General features: G+C 41.5%; 1 protein-coding gene across 6 annotated transcripts in view; it reads right to left on the reverse strand.

Annotated features, from left to right (window-relative positions):
* The window catches only part of Kiaa1217 (KIAA1217 ortholog), an 839,639-nt gene that overhangs the window by 628,456 nt on the left and 184,576 nt on the right, over window positions 1-26,607 (reverse strand). For 2 of the 6 annotated variants that reach the window (XM_060372907.1, XM_060372906.1), the window contains one exon: window positions 8,634-8,712. The exons of the other annotated variants lie outside the window; for them this stretch is intronic. The gene's annotated coding sequence lies outside the window, so the exon portion shown is untranslated. The remainder of the gene's footprint in view (window positions 1-8,633; window positions 8,713-26,607) is intronic. 6 annotated transcript variants of the gene reach the window in all.

Below are 26,607 nucleotides of genomic sequence, written 5' to 3' on the forward strand. Positions count from 1 at the left end.
CTCATGGGTCAGTGTCTTTCTCAGCCATCATCAGAGAAGCTTCCTTCTGCAGCAGATGGGAACAAATACAGGGACACACAGCCAGACAATATGCAGAGAATGAGAAACCTTAGAACATTCAATCTTAAAAGGGATGTCTCCAACAAATTCCACCCCAAAAGCTCAGGAAGCCTAACTCTGTAGAAGCAAAGTTAGAAATAGTGTAAGTGCCAGAGGGGATGGAGGACACCAAGAAAACAAGGCCCTTTATACATAACAGGCCAAATGCACGTAGGTACTCAGATAGACTGAGGCAATGTGCACAGGTCCTTCACGGGTGTGTCTGCACCTGATCAGTACTTAGGTCACTGAAAACAGTGGATGCATGGCCCCATCCCTTACCCGGAAGCTGTCTGCCATGGATAACCACTTTCATTAGTTTTCTGGTAAAGCATAAGGCAAACGAGAAGCAGTATCTAAAAACTATACTTATTTATCTCCAGAGCCTCCTATTAAGTCCTTTGCTAGACACAGCAGGTACAGCCTATGCACTGTAGAAGAATGAAATAAGGGTGGCTTCACCAATACACTGAAAGGCATCTTTGTCAGAAAATTTAATAAGTTAGGTGCCTGCATTAATTGAATAGTGGGTTTAAAGACTTGAAACACTGGACAGCCCCTAGCATGTTACAGGTGCCTTCAGCTTGGACAGATTGAAGTTAGGTATCTTTGGTTCAAAATCAAAGACCAAGCAGAAAACATCCAAGCAGGCAGAAAGAATCTACTCCAGTGGAATATCCTTAAATTGGAATTAAATGTGAGAAAAGAAAGAGAAATAAAACAAGTGAGTGTTCATACTGTGCCATCGGCGCTGACGATCCTTAAACGTTACCTGTCACTGAGTGCTGTTCCTGTCTTCCTATACACCAGACCTTAGGAACTGTTTTTATTAACAAACAAACAAACAAAACAAAACAAAACAAAAAACCCCAGTAACTTCTATAAAGTGCAGGACTGTGAAAATTATATCCAAGCCAGGCATGGCAGTACTTGCCTATAATCCAAGCCTTCAGACATAGGGGCTGGTTTGAGGCCAGTCTACTAAATGGTAAATTTAAGAGAAAGAGAGAAAGAAAGAAGAAAGAAAGAAAGAAAGAAAGAAAGAAAGAAAGAAAGAAAGAAAGAAAATCTTATCTGTGTTATTTACTGCAGAAATTCTTTACCAGTGAAAGACAAATTTAATAATAAATTACCAAAATGATTTAATATTATGCCACAAAATGAGAATAAAAGTGTGTACTTGGAGATAACCAGAAAATATTGTTCAGTTTATAGACTGAACAATACATGTAGACAATAGTAGAGATGGAATACTATGAACAATGGATTCTTAGCCCATGACCACAGCACAGCCTGCTGGGCATGGCTTCCTTGAGATTATAGCTTAGCATTATCGTCTGTTCTCATCATCTGCATTGAAAGGTTGGGATTCTTACAATAAAGTCATGTTTCCCAAATGCCTTAAATGACACATAGATTTATTGTACTATTACAAATAAAAATGAACTGTGTTAAAAGATAAAATAATCATGAAAAAAGAAATAGAGGAATTTGATACAATTTTCTTATGTACATGTATTTTTATTTTTTAAATTAATGGATTAATTAGTTCACATGTATGTGTGTGTGTGTGTAGGTCAGACAACAGCCTATTATGGTTCTGTCCTTTCACTATATGGGTCCCAGGGCTTGAACCCACATTGTCAGGCTTGTGGGCAAGCATCTTTACCCACTGAGCCATTCTGCTGGCCCAAGACACAGATGTCGTATTTAAATTGTGCAAAGGAGTTTTGGTTGACCTTGGCTCACAGCCAGTGTTCCACCGTGCCTTGAGTTCACTCTGGTCCTCAACAAACTCTTGTGGTCCCAAGGCTTTCACTTCCTGGAACAACTGAGTCATTTTGTCCTCAGCAGTTCAGTCTCACTCACATTCTCCTTCTACAGCACTCTGGAACCTACGGACCTGCACCTGATGACGGCTGATCTTCCAGGCCCGTTGGACAGGTAAAGCAACTGTGGCACCCAGACTGTAGCTTTACTAGAGTTTTCTGTTCTCTTGTCTAAATCCCACGGCATTGCAGCACTGAGCACATGTTGGCCCCAGTGAAATGAAAGCGTAATAAGCACTGTGTGATGTTGGGCTGGTTAGGGCAGGTTTGCACTGCACACCGCTTTGCCTGCTATCTCATGCTGCATTTAAAGTGCTGCTCCGAACTGACTGTGGCACTCAGTATGGCATCTGCGCCCCCTTCTTGCATATGCATACATTCAGGATACATAACACTTTATCTCACATAGGGAGCTGCAGCTGGGCCCTCAAGAGGTGAGGTCTGTGGCATGTTGTTTCCAGCAGTAGGGAAGACTTGGCAGTTTGCCAGCTTTCTTCCTCCGTCTCTGGGAGATTTCGTGGCCTTAGGTGAGAGGGCTATTATCAAAACACACACACACACACACACACACACACACACACACACATGCACACACAGGAGAGGAGGAGAGAGAGAGAGCTGAGAAAAAAAATGCTAGTGCAGGTCACACATCATTTGACTCAAAGCTTTATACATTTGCCTAAAGTTGTGCTTGATTTTACCTTCTGGATTCATACACAAAACACACCAGCTCTTTCATAACTCAGTGTGCAGTTGATTAATAAGTCACTGTCAGAGAAGTGAGAACCTTAGAGAATAAATCCTAAGATGCAAATTACGTTTTTGACTTGTATTTTTATTGCCAGCGTCCCAGAACTTTGTGCCCTTAGCCATGACTGTCCTTGTGCTCTCAGGCTTAAACTTCAGTCCCCTTTATGTCAGCAGAGTTTGCTGTCCAAAGGAGAGCAGGGAAGATGTCCTAGACTTAGAGACATTGAGTTGAATGTGCTGGTAAAGAACTTTAACCAGCTTATTGTAACAAATAAGAAAACAGTTAAGACAGAGGGAACAAGAGGAGCCTCAGCCCCAGCCCTGCCTCCTCCTTACTGACCATGGGATATTGAGCAGTTTGCTCGGCATTTTTGTTGTGGTTGTTGTTGTTGAAACATTTTTAGTTAAACAATAGTTATAATTGCTTTATAGAGTGTGGCAAATATCAACTGGAATAATCTGTGGAAGTCTTTCCAGCCAATATGAGCAAGCATTGAATCCATCTCAACACAAACAAAATAAGATGCTCCAAAGCCAAGTGAACAATTATTATTGAAATTAAAATTACTAGTTGCCAAATTAGTTTTAAAAAACTTAAACACCTCCTAGGTGCATTTTCCACAAATTTTATTTTGCTTAATTCCTACAGAGAATGTTAGAATGCTTCTCTCCTTTTCCTCCCCATGGAGACTTATTAGCTACATTGCTGAGGCCGGTTGCAGCTGTGCGAACAGAATACAAGAGCTCAGAACTTATCAATACCTGACAATTAGACGTGGTATCACTGGAATTTAAATCAAATCTTGATCTAACTAAAGACCAGGGTGTCTTCTTCAACCCCGGACACAACCATGCTATCTCCCCACTCACCCCTCGCATGAGGTAGCTGTCATCTAAGTGAATGCCACAGCTCTCCCAAAGCCAAGGAATTGGCATGCAGAGACAGACTGTTACAAATGCTATAGGTCATGTGCATACTGTTCATGAAAACCTGTAAGGCATACTTTTGTCTCCCAGGAGGCTTCCATTTAGGATATGCAGATTTGAGGTGACAAGCACATCTCCCTGTGTTTATGATAGGCCTGTGGGTACTGTGGGGAAGAGACTTTTTAAAGCATTACAAATACATTTTTAAAGGGAAGTTCTCAGGGCTTGTTTTTTTCACTTATTTGAATATTCAGTTATCACTTGTATCAGTATTCTCTATTCTGTGATGTGGGGAAGAATTCATTTTCAGCTGAAAGCATGTCACATTATACCTCTGGTTTGTGGTTAATAAACTCCAAGAGCTAGGACATAGTACCAGGATGTAGTGCCTTCCTCTGGGGAGAGTGTCGTGGGTCAGGAAAACTCTTGCCCAGGTACATACACTATGACAAAGACAACATGAACAAGGTTGTTCCAACAGCGTTAACCAAGCAGCTAGGCAAGCAGCAATGGAAAAGTCCAGACATAAACCTGAATGGACAGATAACTTACAGAAAGGCCACACAGCAGAGTGATTTACAGCAGCAGAAGTTAACCAGCAGCAGCCGCATGCAGTGGCACGGCGCAGACCATGAGAAAATACTGAGTCAATCAAAAGAGAGTTGTGCAGCCCCCACTGAGGAAGGGGGACTGACATGTGCTCTGACGGCGATTAATCTGGGGATATGATGCCACATAAAACAACGTCAGACAAACCAATTTCCTGTGGTTCTCCCTACACAAAGCATATAGAGCAGTAATATTTATAAACACACTTTCTATTTGAAAGCTGGTTGCCGGGGTCTGGAAAAGAAAGGCATGGAAGGTGAGGTAGTGTTTAATAGACATGACATCTCTGTATAAGAAGGAAAAGTGTCGGATGAGAGTGATTCAACAACGGACATGTCTGATACTAACCATTAAAGAAGGGGGTTGAGATGGGAAATTATATTGCATGTGCATTTTACTACATTTAAAATACTTAAAATCAAAAGTTACAGGAGAATCCACATGCATAATTATGTATCTATGAATCACAAGCACCCAAAGATGAACCATATAAAATGCTTAGAGAAGCTAACATGGTGATGTGAGAGCAGAATAAGGTGATGTCTGAGCCAGCAAGGTTCACACAGGGATCTTCATTTTCCTCCTAGCCATCCAACTGGGTAGTATGTGTTGCATGCAGTTCACTGGTTGTGCATATATAGTATAATGAACACATCTTATAAATATATAAACATTTTTGCCCAAGACACAGAGCTCTGATGTGAATGCTGGAGTTGAGATTAGTATGATAGAGTCAGTGCAACCAAGTACCAGGTCAAAAAGTCGCCATGTTCACAGTGCAGCTCCCTATCACCTTCTTTAAACTGAACTTTGTGTGCAGCCTGTTGAACAAGATAAGAGTAACCACCTCCATTGTGTGGCTTCCTTAGCAACAGCCATACCACGGAAGCCTTGGCAGCTTCTCCCTGTAGCTACCAGGAGCCTAACTCACCACAGGAGACTACTTGTGAAAGAAGGAAAACTGTAGATCCAGGAAAAACTTTTTGGAAGCATTTCAAAATTATTTACTATTAAACAAAATTATAATGTGTCAGATTATTTTTAGATGTTCTGTACACCATAGAAATATAAAGATGTTTTTATATTAAAAAAAAAATAGCCTTTTGGTTATACAATACACAGTGCTTTGGTCTCATGTCAAACAAACCTAAGGGCTGGTGAAGTGCGCCAGTGGGTGAAGGCGTGTCAAGCCTCAGGGCTCGAGTGTGATCCCCATGCCACATATGGTGAAGGACAGGACCTTCTCCTGTAGCTTGTCCTCCCACCACCCCCAACACATAAGTATAATACACACCTCTGAAACACACACACACATACACACACGCCCACGCCCACGCACACGCACACGGCTGTTGTAGGTTGCTCCATGCACCATGAATTCCGATACTATTTTCTATGCCTGAAATCTGGTTGAAGTCCAGATGTGCTATCTTTAAGGGTACCAGGCTTAATGTGCTAAAGAGTCCTCCAGACCCATGCAACTGCCCTTAAAAATCAATGCAGAACCCGTTCATCACCACTTCAAATTCTAGAGCACGTCAATCTACCACCCCCTGAATCACCCCACACCCGTTAGCAGGGACTTCCCAATACCACTCGCCATCCCAAATTTTAAAAACCATTACTTCCTTCAAAAATGTCGTGGATTTTTCTCTTCTGGACAGTTCAAGTTCGTGTTGGAATTTCTCCATGCTACAGCACATAGGGACAGTCCATTTCTTCTTGTGACGGATAGCACTCCACCCATCATTGATCAATGTTGTGCAAACATTGCTCCCCAATTTTCTCTGATTGGGTAATGAAGAAGCTAGAAAGTTTATAGCTGGGCGAGAGAGAAGAACAGGTGGGACTTCCATTCCTGATCTCAGGTAGAAACCCCAAGGTAAGAGGAGAAAAAAGAAGAGGTTGAGAAAGGAGGAGCCATGAGGACTGACCTGAAGGAGCAGAAGCAGCTCAGGAGGGACCAACAGAGCAAGTAAGTCAGGACAAGCAGCTGGGAAGTAGCCAGACTAGCAAAGACGATTACACTAGATCATATCTGCTCAGCTCGAGTGTCTTAAAGCCTGTTGAAGAAATCTATCGGTCTGTCTCATTATTTGGGATTTAAAATAGGTGATTAGAAAAGATCCCTTAAATTATAAGAAATCTTAACAAACAATAAATGAGTAAAATATAAAAAACAACAGCCTGTCATTGTCCATGTCATTCAACATGCAATGAGGTTGCAGAGGAAGCAGTGCTCCTGATTACCAAAGGCCTTTCACACCCTCCATTTCACACAGTGCCTACTGGTCTGGCTAGAGACACCCTCCCACGTGAAAGAGCTGTGATCACCCCAGGAGAGTCCCCAGCTCCAGTCCAAGGCTGCTTATCCTTCCAGCCTCAGCCCCAGACATGAGAGAGCTCCGTCTTACCTGAAACCCCCTCTTACAAGAGCGAGCCAAGCCAGGGGCTAGTCCAGATGCAGCCAAGACCAGAGAGGTGAAGCTGACTACCCAAAGGGAACGCTCGAAGCAGCAGGTGGCAGTGAGATGTTTTACAAGGGGGGGGCACATGTAATGGTCACATTGGAGGTTCGAGGACATCTCACATGCGCCTAATCTATCCTTCCACCATGTGAGTTCTAAGGACTCAAACTTGGTCATAAGTCTTTACTTGCTGAACCACCTTGCTGGTCCAAGAGGGATAATTAAGATGAGAGTCAAACAGGAACTTAGTTTCAGATAAAGAAAAAAAAGGATGTTTCTTTGGATTTATAATACAAAGTGATTACTAAATATGTTGATTTGGTGAGCCAACTAAACCATTTCCAAACTTGTTTTTCGGTGACCAGAGAGCAGCATCAGATCAGCACTCACTCCCACTAACAAAGCAGTCCAAAACACACTCTGGTAAATAGATGTAACTGTATAGACAGCTAAGGAGTGGAGTAAGTTTGGCCTTGCAGAAGGTCACTGTTTATTCCCAAAATATTATTAGGCAAATGTACTGGTATTTCTTATAGCATTTACTTTATAGCTGTCTCCAAATGGAGTGAGGCCAGCCACCAGCTTACATCTGAGTTCCACTTGTGCACGAAGAGCTTCTAATCCCTGGAACTCACGTGGTAAATGAATCTCCACTCACCCTTAATTACCTTTTACAATAAAGGTCTATTTACAAAGAGTTCAACTTTTTAAATCAAAAAAGGTAAGTCTGAGAAAAATGTCCAGAGTTTCAAAGTCGAGCACCACTCTCTACTGAAGAAGTTAGGCACTGCCATAGCCGGTTACCCCTGGATTCTGTCAGAGTCTTAAGAGAAATCTTAAGTTTGTAAAATTATTTCTGGAAAGTTCCCATCATAACACATTTCCCAACTCTAACTTCTGCCACAGACATTAAGAAGCCAAACAGAAAAATCAGCTCTGACCTCACAAAGAATGGAATGATCCACTACAGGGCATCAGTGAAAGAGGCTAAGGCATTAAAAGGTGATGACTTCATTGAGTGAGATGAGGCTAGAGCAAGAAAGGGGAGACATAGGAGGCATTCATTACAGGTGGAGTGAAGGCTAGTACTCAGGATGAGAGCAGGGCCAAACTCATCCAGAAGTACATTTTACTAATTGAAACAAAATCCAAAAATGTATCTAATGCTAATTGAACTTTTGTGGGTAATGATTATGAATTATCAAAACCATAAAAGCCATTTGCAAAATAGAAAAAAAATGATCTTATAACTGGATCAGGAAAATATGAAGCTGCTTGCAGTTGGCTATTCTTTTTGCTTCTTAGAGAGACTTTAATGCCAAGCTATGTTTTCTGCCCCATAAATCAGCTAAGAGGAAGACCAGATCATGGTTTTTAATGATGGTATCTTATATTGTAAGTTCTTTTCACAGCCCTACAAGATTCTTAACCAAAACATCGTTTTGTTTTTTGTTTTGTTTTGTTTTGTTTTTGTTTATAATAGATAACAATGAGCCTCTTCAATGTGTGACTCTTCAATAAAATTTACAAGTAAGCCATCCTATGAAAAGACATTTTTCCAGGAGCTCAGTCCTGATGCCACTTGAAGTGCTGGGGTGGTTTGGAGGGGTGGGCAGCTCCCTTTTTCTGAAGACAAAGGGAGGTGGGATAGAGTGAAGAGGGTGGTAGTGAGGGACCAGGAGGAGAGGAAGGAGGGGGTTAAAAAAAAGAAAAAAAAAGACAATTTTACCAGTAAATAAGGTACACTGTACCAATCATCTCTGACATTTATCTTCCCCAGAGGAAGCAACAGCTGATGCTTAACGCCTGTCATTAATAACTCTTAATTCAAAGGCTGCCTCTGTCACTTGAGTGGCCAAAGCTAGTCAGCAGACTCCCTGTCCCAAGGCAAGCAGACACTGAATATATTATGAAAGACAACTCATTTGGTTATCTGAGACACAACACAAACCTCAACAAGGTTCCTGGTGCATGTCCCTGGGGATCAGCCACAGCTCTCCAGCTTCTTGTATTGATTTCACTCCTGTTAGCTAGAAAAAACAAACTAATGGAAGTCTCACGAAAGTACTGTTGCTTAAAAATTACCTGTGCTCTCACAAAAGAAACCTTTTCCTATATTACCTAAAAAGCAATGCTTAGAAGGTAATGTTCAAACTATAGCCTTTAATTAGGATTTTCTCTTTAGATTTTAATTTTGGTTAATTTTAATAGTTGGTTGAGATAAATAATATATACTTTCAAGATAATCAACAGCAAAGGTATATATGTGTGTGTGTGTATATATGTGTGTGTATGTATTTATGTATAAAAGGTTGGTAGTTAGCAGTCTTGGAGGCCATTGAGGACAGATGGTTCTTTCATCAATGAGACTGAGAAGTCAGAAAAGGGAACCTGTTTGTTTCCCTGATGGAAATAACATGTAAAGTAACAGTATTTGTTAATTTTGTTTTTGTCTCTAGAGGAATAAATTTCATGAATATACATGTATGTGAAGAATTATATACAATACTAACTATATCTGAGAGAAAAACTGGCAGATAAAAATTTATAAATACTTCATATAAATGACTTTCAGAGTTTTATGAGCTGGAAAACACTGATGCTTGCTCTTACAAACATCACAAATTATTTATCTTGATAAAACAGAAACATACATTTTAAAGTGGGTTATTTCTGTGGTTTTCATTTTAAAAATGAAACACAAATCCAGAGGATACGTTTTATAATTAATGGGCATAAACTTCAGCAGTCCTGAGAATAGAAAACAATTAATAAGAAAATGAATACCTGAGAATTAAGAAATAAAAAGAATATATGAAAAGAAATTAGGGAATTTAACTAGGCCTTGTTGGAAAAAAAAGGTGAGAAAATAATTTTTTAGGTAGTGGACACCAGGAAGTGTAAAGTGCAAGTGCCAGGACTGCTGAGACGGTCCATGCTCTTCAAGAGGACCTAGGTTCAGGTCCCAGCACCCATGTATTGGCCCCCAGCTGTAAGTCCTGTCACAGGGTATCTGGTGCCCTCCCCTGGCCTCTCAGGGGCGGCTGCACACATGTAGCACATAGACATATGTGAAGGAAAAACAAACAAACAAAAAAATACGTGAAATTTAAAAACAAACAGAATGTAATACTCAGAGAAGAGAAACCCAGGAGCTGAGATCTATAGTCATCTGGAAATTCCTTTTTTTTTTTTTTTTTAAGTAAACTGGCTGCAATGACCTCCTCTTTGGCCTTGCAAGGCTGCTCACCCCCCTCCCCCCTTGAGGAGGAGGTGGTCAAAGAGCAGCCACTGAGTTCATGTCAGAGACAGCCCATGTTCCCCTTACTAGGGAACCCGCTTGGATTCTGAGCTGCCATGGGCTACACCTGAGCAGAGGTTCTAGGTTATCTCCACGCATGGTCCATGTGTCAGTCTCAGAAAAGACCCCTGGGCCCAGATTTTTTTGGTTCTGTTGTTCTCCTTGTGGACCCCCTGTCCTCTCCAGGTGTTTCTATCTTCCCCTTCTTTCATAAGATTCCCTGCACTCTGCCCAAAGTTTGGCCATGAATCTCAGCATCTGCTTTGATACACTGCTGGGTAGAGCCTTTCAGAGACCCTCTCTGGCAGGCTCCTGTCCTGTTTCCTGTTTTCTCCCTCTTCTGATTTCCATCCTGTTTGCCTTTCTGAGTGAGGATTGTTCATATTACCTAAGGTCCTCCTTCTTGTTTAGCTTCTTTAGGTGTATAGATTTTAGTATGTTTATCTTATATTAGGTGTTTAATATCCACTAATGAGTATACACCATGTGTGCCTTTCTGTTTCTGGGATACCTCATTCAGGATGATCTTTTCTAGATCCCACCATTTGCCTGCAAATTTCATGATTTCCTTGTTTTTAATTGCTGAGTAGTAGTCCATTGTGTAAATTTACCACAATTTCTGTATCCATTCCTCAACTGAGAAACATCTGGGTTGTTTCCAGGTTCTTGCTATTATGAATAAAGCTTCTACAAATATGGTTGTGCAAATGTCCTTGTTGTGTACTTGACCATATTTTGGATATATTCGTAGGAGAGTATAGCTGGATCTTGATGTAGCACTATTGCTAATTGTCTGAGAAAGCAGCAGATTGATTTCCAAAGTGGTTGTACAAGTTTACATTCCCACCAGCAGTAGAGGAGAGTTCCCCTTTCTCCACATCCTCTCCAGCATGTATTATCATTTGAGTTTTTTATCTTAACCATTCTGATGGGTGTAAGGGGAAATCTCAGGGTTGTTTTGATTTGCATTCCTCTGATGGCTAAGGATGTTGAACATTTCTTTAAGTGTTTCTCTGCCATTCGATACTCCTCTACAGAGAATTCTGTTTAGCTCTATACCCCATTTTTTAATTGGGTTACTTGATTTGTTGCTGTTTATCTTCTTGAGTTCTTTATGTATTCTGAATATTAGCCCTCTGTCAGTTATAGGGTTGGTGAAGATCCTTTCCAGCCTGTAGGCTGTCATTTTGTTCTGATGACAGTGTCTTTTGCTTTACAGAAGCTTTTCAGTTTCACGAGGTCCCATTTATTGATTGTTGCTCTTAGAGCCTGTGCTGTTGGTGTTCTGTTCAGGAAGTTGTCTCCTGTGCCAGTGAGTTCAAGGCTCTTGTGATTTCATGCTATCATGTGTTGTGATGATGTGCCTATGAGACAAGTCCCCCATAGTGTCTCAGTTGGAGTCCCTGCTTGAGGAACTCATGGAACCTTTAGGAGGTATGGCTTGCCTGGAGGAGGTGTGACACTAGAGTAGACTTTGGGAGTTTGCAGCTTCAGTACACTTTCAGCTCATCCCTGTTTTATGTTTGTGGCTGAGCTTCCTACTTACAGCTGCCTGCTGCCATGCTTCACTCACCATTGTAGACTCTCCCTCTGGAGCCATAAGCCAAAATAAATTCTGTCTTCATAAGCTGCTTTTGGTCATGGTGTTTTATTCCAGCAAGACACAAGTAATGAATATAAGTCTCATACATTTTCGGTACAATTTGGGGAATTTTTTCCATAACAGGAGAATTCTTTGTATATGGAAATCAATTCACAAATACCTATTTTTTAGTAGGAAAAAAATAAAATAAAACAGAATGCAGCCAGGTTTCGGACTGTTTGGAGAAGCTTTCCAAACACTTTCACTCTGTTGGGATAGCAAAGCTAGATGCAGGCAGCCCCCTATAAACTCTGAGGCATTTTCCAAGGCCACAGTTGCCTGATGGGATGAGCTTTGAGAATTTAACAGTCCCTGCCCCCAAAAGAAACAGTCTAGACAGGAAGCTATTGATGAGAGTCCTTAAACGCTGTGATAAAGATGCTGAAGTATAGCTCTCACAGTCGACAGCTTCTAGTGGCAGGGATTAAGGGATGAGGAGTGGGAGATGGGGTGGGGACAGAGACTCAGTTTTAAGGGGCTGGCCACTGGGAGTTTGACCATGCTCCAGTGTGTATATGGGCAACACAAACTTGGTCAGGGCGAGGGGAATCTTTGCATTGGTTTGTTTGTTTGTTTGTTTGTTTGGGCAAAGTGTGCAAGGGGGAAGACCTGGGAGGAATGGAAAGTGAGTGTGATGGGGTGCATTGTTCAAATTTTCCAAATAATTATTAAGAGTATTATGTTGGAGGAAATGAAAAAGAATTTAAACATAGCTATGATTCAGCCTTGATCAGTATCTACCAGAAAGAATCCTGAGACTGAAAGCAGAATGCTGCTGTCCTTGTTTACCTTTGTGTTGTTCTTTACATACCCAGTGGGATCCTGGGCAAAAACCTTGTGGGGAGCATGCTTAGATCTCTGACTGCTTCCCCTCCCCCACCTACTCCAGATGCTCACCGCTCCCTAGGATCAACCAAAACCAAGGCTTCAAAGGCTTGTTTGTACCTCAGACTTGTTTCTTTACATTGTCTGACTTAGCCCAGACTGTGACTGCCATTCTCAGAGTCAGGAAACTTGTCTCCAGATAGAACTCCCAAGTGATCACAGTCAAAACTGGAGAGACAAATTGAGGGTACTCTTTTGGATTCAGGATTTAATAGTAAAGCCTATTAAATGTAGCAAGATAAACTTTAATCTTTTTTTATAGCAAAATTAAATTTGGAGGTGTATCCTAACACTGCTATTTTCTTTAAATTCAGAGTTCAGATTACTGTCCTATTCCATCTCAAATAATATTTATCACCAGAATGTTGTACACACCAGCAGACAGCAAGAGTGTTTACTACGCAGCATATGCAGCTGTGAAATACATGCCCCCTTTGCAATTCGTTACCATTCCTTGACCTTCACAGTCCTTGTCCTAGACATTCCCAACGTGATTTCCCAAAATGACCATTTGTGAGCTCATGGAGGCGTTGTTTTTAAGTGATCTTACAATAATTTTAGTTTCACATCTACATGTAATCATGCGTGATAGGACCTATTAGATTTGTACACCAAAACAGTACAGGCAAATGGACTATATTGTTTTTCAGCCTAAAATTATATATAGCAAAATGTACCATAATTCTACCTGGGTAGATATTTATTTTTAATCAAAACTTTACATGATCACATTATTATAGCTTGATTACATATAGTATAAGATGTAATATTCTTTATAACGTTCATGAACTGTCTATTAAAAATAAATTCACTGTAGTGATTTTTTTATTTTTTAATTCTCAAGGTTTAGGTTAGCTTCTATTTTTGTATGAAAGTGCTAATTCTTAGTAAAATTTAGTGTTTCAAGAAGCTCACTATATGAAGACCCTTTAGAAATTCAAATTCACCAGAATGGCAAATGTCATTTCTTCCATAGCTACAAAATGCATATGCCAAGTGTTTTGTCCAAATTATCTTAATGAATATATGACTTTGTCCTTTATGGATAAAATATAGTTGTATTTGTAGCAGGATTAATAATAAATGAAACTTAGGTTTGCTCCTATGTACAAATAAATAAATAAATAAAAAATAAATAAACACAAGAATTTTCCTGTGAAGCGCCTGTTTTCTCCAGGTCTTACTAACTCCCCCTTCTTTCATATAACTCCCTGAACTCTGCCCAAAGTTTGGTTATGAGTCTCAGTATCTGCTTTGATACACTGCTGGGTAGAGTCTGTCATAGGCCCTCTGTGGTAGGCTCCTGCGGTGTTTCCTGTTTTCTCCTACTTCCAATGTCCAATCCATTTGTCTTTCTGAGTAAGGATTGATTATCTTACCTAGGGTCCTCCTTCTTGTTTAGCTTCTTTAGGTGTACTGATTTTAGTATGGTTATCCTATGTTATATGTCTAGTATCCACTTATAAGTGAGCATATATTGTGTGTGCCTTTCTGCTTCTGGGTTACCTCACTCAGGATGATCTTTTCTACATCCCCCATTTGCCTGCAAAGTTCATTGCTGGGAACCAAAGCTATCTACTGAAGCCTAAGTTAATTAGTGAGTCAAAGCTATCTAGTGGAGACAAAAGGTGTTTACTAGGCCAAAGCCAAATAGTGAGCAAAGGTCATTTAGTGGAGACCTAAAGCTATTTAGTGAAAGTTATCTAGGACCCTAACTCATGGGTGATAGACTGTGAGGACATCTGTTTGTTAGAGCATCCGTGAGAAAACATCCCTATGGTATCTTGCCGGCACCCTATTTAACATATGAAAGCACTCTTCCTGTCTCCTGCAGCAGCTAATTACCTTCCCCCTTTTCCTGCCTTCTCCCTACATAAATTGGGTAAAAATTTCTAATAAATGAAGCCTTGATCAGACAAACAGACTTGGCTTTCTTCCTTGCACTTCTCATCCCCCCCCATTACTTCCATTCTCCTCCCTTAGGAACCCCATTGAAGCCCGCTGGTAGGGGCCATAGTTCATGATTTTCCTTGTTTTTAATTGCTGAGTAGTATTCCATGTGTAAATGTACCACAATTTCAGTATCCATTCCTCCATTCAGGGATATCTGGGTTGTTCCCAGGTTCTGGTTATTACAAATAAAGCTGCTATGAACATGGTTGAACAAATGTCCTTGTTGTGTACTTGGGCATATTTTGGATATATGCCTAGGAGTGGTATAGCTGGTTCTTGAAGAAGCATAATTCCTAATTGTCTGAGAAAGCACCAGATTGATTTCCAAAGTGGTTGTGCAAGTCTACATTCCTGTCAGCCATGAAATATCTGTGCACAGGGGTCTTTTCTGAGACTGATACTCCAACTAAGGACCATTCATGGAGATAACCTAGAACTCCTGCTCAGATGTAGCTCTCTGGCCACACATTCTAAGGCACCCAATGGCTGCCTGCAGCTGTGCCTATTTCTTCCTTTTTTTTTCTTTCTCTTATATTTTTACAGCCCTTTGTTAGAAAGACATCAGTAGTGGAACATTTTCCAAAGAGAGTTATTTAGAGATTAAGAATGAGCATCATGCTTTATCTAGCATTTCCATTACATATTCTTTCATGCATTTGTATTCTGCCTTAAATAAAAAACACATAACATTTTCAATTGGTTAGAAATGCGTTGATATGCCTTATTGCACACAATAACCATACACAACTGTTGGATACTGTTAGCTTTCTATTTTTTTCTATACTGACCAAAACTGAAGTTCTAAGGGTCAAAGGGCATCCTCGGAGTAAGAAAACCATGCAGCAGCACCCGGGAAGGTAAAATCGAGGATTCCTGACTCAGTCTCTTTCCCTGCCAAATGCAGCTGGTTCTTCATATCTGCACGGTCTCAACAGTGAATTAAATCAACTGCTGATCAAAAGTAGTTTACAATCCACCCTGAGTCTGTGTTGAGCACACTGAGTCTTTCTTCCTGACAGTCTTTCCTAAAGAATGAATCGCATGTATATTTGTACCAGACAGTGCAGAAATCGAAGAATGCTGTCAAAGGATGCCTCCGCGGTTCTGTACAAGTTGTGTGTAAATATTGTGGCATGTTATATAAGGGACTTGAGCACAACACGACATGTGTGTGCATGTGTGGCCTTGTGTGGACATGCTCATATGAGCGTGGGTGCCCTCAGAGGCCAGGGGACAGTGTTGAATTCCCCTGGACATGGAGTTATGGGTGGCTGTGATCAGCCTAAAATGGGTGCTGGAAACTGAAACGGGATCCTCTGAAAGATCAGTAAGCGTTCTTAACCAGATCCCAGAAGCAATCTAATTTTGGGTCCTCACATATCTTACATTGTGGCTAGACATGAAAGGGTTAGACTAACTTTGTAACCTGTATGTCTTCTAAAGCCTATAGTTTTGAGTTTTAGGTCCAGGTTAAGCTAAAGCCTCTTAGTACCTTTCCAGAGAATGGAGGAATGTGACCCTATCTGTGAGGACAGATATAAAAAAAAGGGCAAGCAAGCAATGACCTTCACTCAGCAAAAAGAAAAATTCCTGTCTTTGAGATAGTGTTTCTTAGCAACAAACCCAGACTTTTTCTGAGTAGCTTTTGACCTGCAGCCAAAAGTCTGCAGTCCCTAATCTTCAAGGATGAGCTAACCACCCCCACCTTAAATTGCAGCTGCATCCACACTTGGCAGGACTGGCCAAGCTTGAGCACCTAAGGCTAACCAATTATCTTACTTTATAACTTCCTCATCCAATCCTAAGTTGCCAAAACTGCAACTTCAAATTTCCCGCAATTTTTCTTTTAAAAACCTAAAGGCCGGTGCCACTCTTTGCTGACCGGCAGGGGTGACCCCATTGTGCAATGGTTAATAAACCTCTTGCTTTTGCAATGAGTCTTGGTCTGGGGGGGGTTTCTGGGAAGGGCGCGATCTTGAACTCCTGAGCTGTGAGATCCCAGGTCTTACAGACACACAGAATAAGGCATGGGAAGATAGATCTTGTACAGCTGTAACAGTTGGTGAATTTGATTTCAAAGCTCACTGTGACTTCACATCCCTTGAAGAGTTTAAAACAGTTAAAACGATTTCCAGTTTCTAGTACTTTAATAACGACTAATACTGTGTCAAGCCACATTTTTAGGGATGAGAAATACCAAATAAAAAAAATCATCAGGGGAGCCAAGATGGCGGCGCCGGGAAAACAGCGCGTCTGAGCAGCAGGACAGCACTTTCCGTGCAGAGACCAGGAGACTGAACTCGGGGCCCTGAAACTACATCGATCATGTTTCCCAGGTGAGGGGAGGCTCCCATGGCGTGGGAATCGGTCAGGTCCACTTGCGGCTACCCAGCCAGAACCCGGAAGAAATCCCGGGTAACGCAGGTTTTGGGTCTCCGGGATGGAGCCGCAAGTGGGCGTGTCCCAGCCACTTTCCCAGGCTGATCCGTAGGCACAAGGGTACCTGAGACTGGGAGTCCCAGTCGCGGGGGGACCCCACGGGGAAGCAGGGTTGCGGGTCTGATCGCAGGTCACCCAGTCTTTCCCCGGAAGATCTCTGCCGCCATCACAGCCGAGCTCCTGCCATGCTCAGAGAGCTTTGCGCTCAGCTCAGCGGTACAGACAAGCTGTGCGCTCCAGGCACTGGGAACCCCTGTCTGGAGAGGACCCCACAGAGAAGGAAGAAACCGTGCTGCTGGGGTCACCTAGGGAAAGTCTAGCAGACTGCAGATTGCAAACAGACAGAACTGAGTGCCCCAAGACACCAGAGCAGTACTCACCCGCCACAGATTACCGCAGCTGATCACTAAATTTACAGCAAGAAACCCAGAAGGAGGGCAGCTGTCTCCAGGACTTCTCCCGGTGAGAGGAGAGCCCTCTTGACTAATCAGGACCACAGTTACCACCCAGGTCTCTATGCCTGAGGTGAGCTGTAGCAACTCCTGGAAAACACCAGATATCCAGGGACTATACCCAAAAAGCTGGGAAGGCTTCCTTGAGGAAAAACCATCTTCCTGCCAAAGGGATTCTCTCCACTACAACAGTCCAGGAACAACCAGAAACTAAATTCAAACAACTAAGATAGCCCAATGGGTAGAGGACAGCGTAAAAGTTCAACCAACAAAAGCCAGAGCATTATGGCATCTCCAGAACCCAGTTATCCAGGGGCAAATAGCCCTAGACATCCCAGCATAAATGAAATTCAAGGAGATGACCTAACATCTATGCTCAAGAAGATGATAACAGAGGAAACAAATAAAATACGAAAAGAAATAGAAGAAGCTGAAGCCAAACGGTATATGGCCTTTAAAGAGGAAATGCTTAAATCACTGAATGAAATAAAAGAAACAGTGGATTGTTCAAACAAACAGGAATTGACGGAAAAACATGAAAATACAGTCAGACAGGGGAAGGAAACCAACAAAATAGCTCCAGACCTGAAGATAGAATTGGAAAAATTAAAAAGAACACAAATGGAAGAAATTGTGGAAAGAAAGAATTTAGGGAAGAAAACAGGAACTACAGAGGTTAGCATAACCAATAGGCTACAAGAAATGGAAGAAAGAATCTCAGGTATGGAAGATACAATGGAAGAAATAGATGTATCTGTCAAAGAAAATGTTAAATCTAAAAAAATCCTGACACAGACCTTCCAAGAAATTCAAGACAACATAAAAAGACAAAACCTAAGAATAATAGGAATAGAGGAAAAAGAAGATTCCCTGCACCAAGGCCCAGAAAATATTTTCAACAAAATCATTGAAGAAAATTTCCCCAACTTAAAGGAGAGGCCAATAAGAATACAAGAGGCCTATAGAACACCCAATAAATTAGACCAGAAAAGAAAATCCTCCCGCCACATAATAATCAAAACTGTAAGTATACAGAACAAAGAAAAAATACTAAAAGCTGCAAGAGAAAAAGGCCAAGTAACATATAATGGCAAACCCATTAGAATCACACCTGACTTTTCAACAGAGACTATGAAAGCCAGAAGGGCCTGAACGGATATCATGCAGACCCTAAGAGAACACAGATGTCAGCCCAGGCTACTATACCCTGCAAAACTCTCAGTCGTCATAGACGGAGAAAACAAGATATTCAATGACAAAAACAAATTTTAACAATACCTACACACAAATCCAGCATTACAGAAGACACTGGAAGGGAAAATACAACCCAAGAAAGCTAGCTACATTCAAGAAAACACAGGAAATAAATAACCCCACTACAGTAAAACAAAAAGCAACCAGGCACACAACCGTATGACCACAGCCAACATCAAATTCAAAGGATCTAACAGCCACTGGTCATTACTCTCTCTCAATATCAATGGACTTAATTCTCCAATAAAAAGACACAGACTAACAGAATGGATGTGTAAACAAAACCCAGCAATCTGTTGTATACAAGAAACACACCTAAGTCACAAAGATAAACATTACCTGAGGGTAAAGGGATGGAAGACGGCTTTTCAAGCAAATGGACGGAAGAAGCAAGCAGGGGTAGCCATTCTAATATCTGATAAAATGGTCTTTCAACCAAAATTAATCAAAAGAGATGGGGAAGGACACTTCATACTCATCAAGGGAAAATTCCACCAAGAAGACATCACAATCCTGAACATCTATGGCCCAAATACAAGGGCACCCACATTTGTGAAAGAAACATTGATAAAACTTAAACCACATATAGATCCCCACACAATAATAGTGGGAGACTTCAACACCCCACTCTCAACAAAAGACAGGTTAACAAAACAGAAATTAAACAAAGAAACAATATCTCTAACAGAAGTCATGAATCAAATGGACCTAACAGACATTTACAGAACCTTACACCCAAACACAAAAGAATTTACCTTCTTCTCAGCACCTCATGGAACCTTCTCAAAAATAGACCACATAGTTGGTCACAAAACAAGCCTCAACAAATACAGGAAGATTGAAATAATCCCTTGTATCCTGTCGGATCACCATGGAATAAAGCTGGACCTCAGTAACAACAGAAATAGCAAAAAGCCTACACATACATGGAAACTGAACAACTTGCTACTAAAAGACAGCTGGGTCAGGGAAGAAATAAAGAAAGAAATTAAAATCTTCCTAGAACTCAATGAAAATGAAGACACAACATACCCAAACTTGTGGGACACAATGAAAGCAGTGCTAAGAGGAAAGTTCATAGCACTAAGTGCCTTCAAGAAGAAATTTGAGACAGCGCATTCAAACAACTTAATGGCTCACTTAAAAACCCTAGAAAAAGAAGCAGAAACACCAAGAAGGAGCAGACGGCTGGAAATAATCAAACTCAGGGCTGAAATCAATCAATTAGAAACAAATAAAACAATTCAAAGAATCAATGAAACCAAGAGCCAGTTTTTTGAGAAAATCAACAAGATAGACAAACCCTTAGCCAAGCTAACTAAAAGGCAGCGAGACACCATCCAAATCAACAAAATCAGAAATGAAAAGGGGGACATAACTACAGACACTAAGGAAATCCAAGCAATCATTAGGACTTACTTCAAAAGTCTATACGGAACAAAATTTGAAAATTTAAATGAAATGGACAATTTTCTTGATTGATTCCACTTACCAAAGCTAAATCAGGACCAGGTAAATCAATTAAATAGTCCTATATCCCCCAAGAAAATTGAAGCAGTCATCAAAAGTCTCCCATCTAAAAAAAGCCCAGGACCTGATGGTTTCAGTGCAGAATTCTACCAGACATTCAAAAAAGAGCTAACTCCAATTCTCTTCAAACAATTCCACAAAATCGAAACAGAAGCAACATTACCAAACTCATTCTATGAAGCCACAGTCACCTTGGTACCTAAACCTCACAAAGACCCAACCAAAAAAGAGAACTTCAGGCCAATCTCCCTTATGAACATTGATGCAAAAATACTCAACAAAATACTCGCAAACCGAATCCAAGAACACATCAAAGATATCATCCACCATGACCAAGTAGGCTTCATCCCAGGTATGCAGGGGTGGTTCAATACACGGAAATCCATCAATGTGATCCACCATATTAACAAACTAAAAGAAAAAAAACCACATGATAATCTCCCTAGATGCTGAAAAAGCATTTGACAAAATCCAACATCCATTCATGTTTAAAGTATTGGAGAGATCAAGGATACAAGGCATATAACTAAACATAGTAAAGGTGATATACAGCAAGCCTATAGCCAACATCAAACTGAATGGAGAGAAACTTAAAGCAATCCCACTAAAATCAGGGACAAGACGAGGCTGCCCACTCTCTCCATATCTCTTCAACATAGTTCTAGAAGTCCTTGCTAGAACAATAAGACAGTTGAAGGAGATCAAGGGGATACAAATTGGAAAGGAAGAAGTCAAATTATCACTATTTGCAGATGATATGATAGTATACGTGAGTGACCCCAAAAACTCTACCAGGGAACTCCTACAGCTGATAAACACCTTCAGCAAAGTGGCCGGATACAAAATTAACTCAAAAAAAATCAGTAGCCCTCCTGTATACAAAAGACAAAAGGGCTGAGAAAGAAATTAGGGAAACAACACCCTTCACAATAGCCACAAATGACATAAGGTACCTCAGAGTAACCCTAACCAAGGAAGTCAAAGACTTGTATGAAAAAAAATTTCAAATCTCTGTAGAAAGAACTAGAAGAAGATACAAGAAGATGGAAAGATCTCCCATCCTCATGGCTTGGCAGGATTAACATAGTAAAAATGGCCATCTTACCAAAAGCAATCTACAGATTCAATGCAATTCCCATCAAATTACCAACACAATTCTTTACAGACCTGGAAAGAAAAATTCTCAACTTCATATGGAATAATAAGAAACCCAGAATTGCTAAAACAATCCTCTACAATAAAAGATCTTCGGGAGGTATCTCCATCCCTGATCTTAAGCTGTACTATAGAGCAACAGTTTTAAAAACTGCATGGTACTGGCATAGAAACAGATTGGTAGATCAATGGAACCGAACAGAAGACCCAGAAATAAACCCACACACTTATGGACACCTGATATTTGACAAAGACGCCAAAACCATTCAATAGCATCTTCAACAAATGGTGCTGGTCCAACTGGATGTCTACATGTAGAAAAATGAAAATAGATCCATACTTATCACCCTGCACAAAACTGAAGCCCAAGGTGATCAAAGACCTCAACATAAAACCAGACACATTAAATCAGTTAGAAGAAAAAGTGGGGAAGAGCCTTGAACTTATTGGCACAGGAGACAATTTCCTGAACAGAACATCAACAGCACAGGCTCTAAGAGAAACAATCAATAAATGGGACCTCAAGAAACTGAAAAACTTCTGCAAAGCAAAGGACACTGTCATCAAAACAAAGTGACCTCCTACAGATTGGGAAAGAATCTTCACCAACTCTTTATCTGACAGAGGACTCATATCAAGTATATATAAAGAACTAAAGAAGCTGAAAAGCAGCAAACCAAGTAACCCACTTAAAAAATGGGGAACAGAGCTAAACAGAGAATTCTCTGTAGAGGAATACGGAAGGGCAGAGAAACACTTAAAGAAATGCTCAGCCTCACTAGCCATTAGGGACATGCAAATCAAAACCACCCTGAGATTTCACCTTACACCCATGAGAATGGCCAAGATCAAAAACTCAAGTGACAACACATGCTGGAGAGGTTGTGGAGAAAGAGGAACCCTTCTCCACTGCTGGTGGGTATGTAAACTTATACAACCACTCTGGAAATCAATCTGGCGTTTTCTCAGACAACTAGGAATAGTGCTTCCCCAAGATCCAGCCATACCACTCCTAGGCATATATCCAAAAGAGGCTCAAGCACACAAAAAGGAAATTTGCTCAACCATGTTTGTAGCAGCTTTATTTGTAATAGCCAGAAGCTGGAAACAGCCCAGATGCCCCTCAACTGAAAAATGGATGCAGAAAATGTGGTACATCTACACAATGGAATATTACTCAGCAATGAAAAATAAGGAAATCATGAAATTTGCAGGTAAATAGTGGGATCTGGAAAGGATCATCCTGAGTGAGTTGCCCCAGAAGCAAAAAGACATACATGGTATATACTCACTCATATAGACATACAACATAGGACAAACCCACTAAAACCTGTGCATCTAAAGAAACTAAGCAAGAGAGAGGACCCTAACTAAAATGTCCAATCCCCATCCGGAAAGGCAAAGAGGATGGACATCAGAAGAAGAAGAAAACAGGAAACAACCTAGGAACCTACCACAGAGGGCCTCTGAAAGCCTCTGCCCTACAGACTATCAAAGCAGATGCTGAGCCTGATGGGCAACTGTTGGGCAGAGTGAATGGAATTTTATGTAAGAACTGGGAAATAGTAAGAGCTGGAGAGGACAGGGTCTCCACAAGGAGAGCAACAGAAGAAGAAAATTTGAACACAGGGAACTTCCCAGAGACTCATACTCCAACCAAGGACTATTCATAGAGATAACCCAGAACCCCTGCACAGATGTAGCCCAGGGCAATTCAGAGTCCAATTGGGTTACATAGTAATGTGAAGAGGGACTGCCTCTGACATGAACTGACTGGCCTGCTCTTTAGTCACCTCCTCCTGAGGGGGAGCAGCCTTACCAGGCCATAGTAGAGGACAATGCAGCCACTTTTGATGTGAACTGATGGACTAAGATCAGAAAGGAGAGGAGAACCTCCCCTATCAGTGGAATTGGGGAGTGGCATGCATGCAGAGGGAGGAGGGAGGGTGGGATTGGGAGGGGAGGAGGGAGGGGCTTATGGGGGGATGAATAAACTGTAATTGCAGAATGAATAAACTGTAATTGATGAAAAATTTTTAAAAAAAGGGAAAAAATAATTTAAGAAACTTAAATGACTTTCAAAAGTGGAGGAAAACATGGAGTTAGTCAATTTACATGGAGCATGTCTTGCCCCTGGGTCAATGGTCTCCTGAACCTACTCAGACCTCAGACACCACCACTGCTAGTTCTAGAACTGATGCAGGATGTTCCAACGAGGGGGTTAAGGCTTCTCATAATATTTCCTATAAGCCCACACCTATTTGTTTATATCCCCCATTTCTATTCATTATTAGCCAGATAGAGCCAAGTAATTATAATGATACTTGCTTTTTTGCCCAATGCTGGAATGCTAGTACATTTACTAGCTGGTTACTCGCATGCCTCGCTGGGTGCCTGTGCCCGTTGATGCCCCTCACGCTATGACTCTCTTCAGACAGAAAAGGGATCTTGGAATTACAGCCGCCATTGTTACTGCCATCTCATTGGCGGCTGTTGGAGCTACCACCGGGGCATTAGCCAGGAGTCATACTGTGCAGACTGCTCAGACACTGAATAACCTTTTAGCCAATGTAGCTCATGCCTTAGATGTACAAAAAGGAATTAATGCTCAACTAAAAGGAGGCTTGATGGTGTTCAATCAGAGGATTGACCTCGTGCAGGAGCAAATTGATACCCTATGGCAAATCGCTCAACTTGGCTGTCAATGAAAGTATGCTGGACTTTGAGTCACTAGCATATAACATGAGAATTTTTCCTGTGCTGCAAATCTGTCTAAACAATTGTCTAGCTATATTTTAGGTAATTGGACTGGAGAATTCGATACTACGATGGAGCAGCTGAGAGTGGCCATTGTCACAGTAAATTCTACCAGAGTGGACGCAGGACTAGCCACAGGATTATCATCATGGATTGCTGCAGCCATGAATCATCTGAAGGAATGGGCGGGCATTGGAGCGTTAGCAGGCCTTCTGGTGTTGGTCTCCTTGGTTTGCCTGTGGTATATATGCAAGATTAGAGTCTCACAACAGCAAAATGCAGCCATGACCATTCAGGCCTTTACAGCCATTGAAGCAGGACAGTCTCCCCAAGCATGGTTGGCTACCATAAAAAGCTAAAATGTTACACTCAGGATGTGAGGCTAAGCACTGCACTCAGGGTCAGCCACTTTGGACCCAGAGAAGAGCATGTCTGATTGCATGCGGGTTGATGCCCCAGGTCCCGCCTCTGAGAAAAAGGTATCGGTCGGGTCTGATGCTCTTTGGGTGGATGACACCTAAATGAACATCGGTACAAAGTCCCAATTTATTTCTAATATCAGAGATCAGACCTCTACTCTTGCCTGATGCATCTAAAACAAAAAGGGGGAACTGTAGAGAGCAGCAGGGAACTTTAAGCCTGATGCCGCGCCTTAAAGATGGAGCTGGTTTCCGCCTTCCACCTTCCCGATGGTGAGTGCTCTCTGTCACGAACAATTCCACATTTGGCTAAGGCTGAGGATCTGGCTTGCTTCCATGTATGTGGACCTATCTGCATTTCCCACGTGGCACGCTGGGGTTGGCTACCCAGAGGCTATTTAAGCTGTGGGCTGGCTTTCCCCAGGGTCAGATGATTGTTCAAGGTTCCTGAATAAACTGCATTGAAAAAAAAAATAATAAGCTTAAAAAAATCATCTACACTATGTGGGGTGTGTGTGATCTGAAAATAGATGGGAGAATATGTGTGAGGAAACCTTCCAAAAAAATGTTGCTCTTCTGTCAAAGTGGCATGATGAAACCCATGACTTTCTATATTTACTAAAAAGAAATAATAAAAATACTCTTTCGAGTAAAGCTCATCACCTCCCTATAGTCTAAAGGAGTGTTCGTCATGAAATCCCATATCTTCTGAGCATTCAATATGTGTGAAAGGAACCTAGAGGTTAATGTTGCTCCATTCAGCTGTTATTGCTTTTCCCTGGTTAAACAGCACCCAAAAGAGCACCCCAACTCCTCTCTGCTGCACCCTAGCGAGCATGTTAGAAATGGATAGCTTTTTCCAAAGCCCGGCAGGTCCCTCAGTCAGATGTCATCTTGTGAAAGGACTCTAGCCTCTGGCTGCCTCAGCTGCTTCTGCAACCTGAGAACACTCAAAATAGAGCTTTTGTTTTTCAAGAAAGGCTTTTTTTTTTTTTTTAAAGCAACTCACTGGTAAGGTCAGGATTTGTGCATGGGACAATCCTTTTGAATGCACAGGGGGAAACAGACTTTCAAAGGCACACAGGCACACACACACACACACACACACACACACACACACACACGTTTAGAAAAAAAGAAGTGTTTCCTTGAGGAAAAAAAGTGTTTCCTGATCCAGCTGTGAAAAGAGCTATTTTGTCACCTTCAAAGTGAGCAGTTAGGGATGCCTGGCTGCCAGAGTACAAGGAAGGCAGGTCAAAACAGTGTCAGCCACTTTCTTTTCATTGTTGTTCTTTAAGAAGCTGGTGGTAAACAGTTGCCAACATCAGCATAACAATTTATCCACTGTCAACTGCAGACTCACAGCCTCCTTCACCTTCTGAAGTGGTGATGGGAAGGAAGTAGTTCTTCTGGGCACTTTTGGTCCCACAAATAATCTACTAACCATGACTCATTTGCAACTCTGTCAATGTTCTGAATGAGAGCTGGGTTTAGAACCGATTGTGTTAATGGCTTACACCAGCACACAGCTTCCAAAAGGAATGTGCCAGAGTTATTTAAGAAAAGCAGGGATGAAAAGTCTTATTCCCTCCATTTTGCTCCCATCCTTGCACCGTTAATGATTTAACTCTACCCACTGGTTGATGACCACATGTCCCTGGTCTGACTGCAGGTGGTTTTGTGGTTCAGTGCCACAAATATTTACCAAGTACCTCCTAAGTGCTACATGCTGAAGCCGTGAGGACAAGCTGCAGCTCTTGTCTTGGGTTTAAGGAGGTCAGCTCTGTGAGAGAGATGGAGAGAAGAGCATTTGCTCTTTGTATTTTTATTGCAGCTTCTGGAACTCTCTCAGCACGGGTCCTCCTAACTTCAAATCCACTCTCCATCATTGACCCTGTGTAGCTTAGCTGCCTTAAGGGGGAGGTGTTAGTCCAAGGTAGTTCTAGGCACAACAGGAGTAAATTCTAGAGGGAGAATACTGTTCTGGGAGCAACACTGCTTGCTGGTTTTCCAGGCCAGGAATTGAGGTGTAAGGGAGCATGGAGATGACTGCAAGGGGCCTGGAAGTTTAGGTCAAACAGAATTTTCCTGTGACTTTCTTCCCATCTGTTTGCTCTCACTGCACTGTTCTCTGATTC

Source organism: Meriones unguiculatus, chromosome 19 (genome assembly GCF_030254825.1).
Source record: "Meriones unguiculatus strain TT.TT164.6M chromosome 19, Bangor_MerUng_6.1, whole genome shotgun sequence".
NCBI lineage: Eukaryota > Metazoa > Chordata > Mammalia > Rodentia > Muridae > Meriones > Meriones unguiculatus.